The 1,067-nt window shown below is 39.1% G+C and overlaps 1 non-coding gene across 1 annotated transcript; it reads right to left on the reverse strand.

The window, feature by feature from the left end:
- Positions 1–41: 41 nt before the first annotated feature.
- LOC140321527 (small nucleolar RNA SNORD72) lies at positions 42–122 on the reverse strand. Its single transcript, XR_011918971.1, has one exon. It is a non-coding gene; the product is annotated as a small nucleolar RNA SNORD72 (small nucleolar RNA).
- Between the last annotated feature and the right edge of the window lie 945 nt (positions 123–1,067).

Consider the following 1,067-nt stretch of genomic DNA (forward strand, 5'->3'; position numbering starts at 1 on the left):
AGGAGGCTCATCATACAGAAAAAGTTTGCACACTTCTATTAAGCTTATCTCAGTTAGAATCTGAAATCACTGAAGAATTCATATGTTCAGACATTGATTTGTGAGACATCACTGTCAGTGCTGACAGTCTGCAAAATTCTCATTAAAAAAAAAAAAAAAAAAACACCCTGAAACTACCCGAGTCCCACACTGACCCCAGAAACTCCAAACTATTGCCCCACCACTGCTAACCTGTCCCTAGCACTTAAAAAAGCAAACCAAACCCCCTAATCCTAGAAGATAAACCAATCACATCTACACCATTTAGCTGGGCCGACCACCCGGCACTTTTTAATAACCAGCCGGCTGTTTTTGGGTGATTAGTGAAGAGTTAGGTCACAATACAGGAGCTGCTGCCCTCCTATAATTTCTTCCCACTAAAAAAAAAAAAATCTGGGTTTAACGCTGCTCTCACTTGTACACACCAATTTTCCACAATGCTGTAAGCAAAACCTCCGCAACAAACACTTTAGAGGGCCTTGTGGCAAAAATGTGGAAATCAAGTTCCACCAAAATGTGGCAAGCAAGTTGTCCTCGTATCTCATCTGTTCTATGAAAAACCCATTTACATTGCCTTCCAAACATCTTGCTATTCTGGTAAACTTATTTCACACCACCCACCAAATACACAGAAAGTAGAGAAAATTTAAAGCAAGACTGAGAATTTATCACTATGGTCTCTGAAGGGGTTTCTTTTTTTTGTCACACTTCAACTTTATTCGCAAGAAACAGAAATAATAATTTATAACAGTATACATCTTATAGCAGCAAAATAAACAGAATCACAGATTAATAGCACATTATCACAGTTTAAACTTCCAAAAAGGCATCAGTCAACAACTTTGTGAGCAGCAAGTTAGGGCACTTGTTGGAACAGTACCAAACAAAAAAGGCAGAAAAAAATTTATCCTAGCCTGACTAATCCATCCTTCCCTGCGCTCCTCTTCCGCTGCATCTCTTTGTAGTTCTCTCCATTGGCTTCCATTTCACCTTAGAATCAAATTTAAGCTCCTGTGCTTTGCCTTCAA

The sequence above is a fragment of the Pyxicephalus adspersus genome, unplaced genomic scaffold (genome assembly GCF_032062135.1).
Source record: "Pyxicephalus adspersus unplaced genomic scaffold, UCB_Pads_2.0 Sca7788, whole genome shotgun sequence".
Taxonomy (NCBI): Eukaryota; Metazoa; Chordata; class Amphibia; order Anura; family Pyxicephalidae; genus Pyxicephalus; species Pyxicephalus adspersus.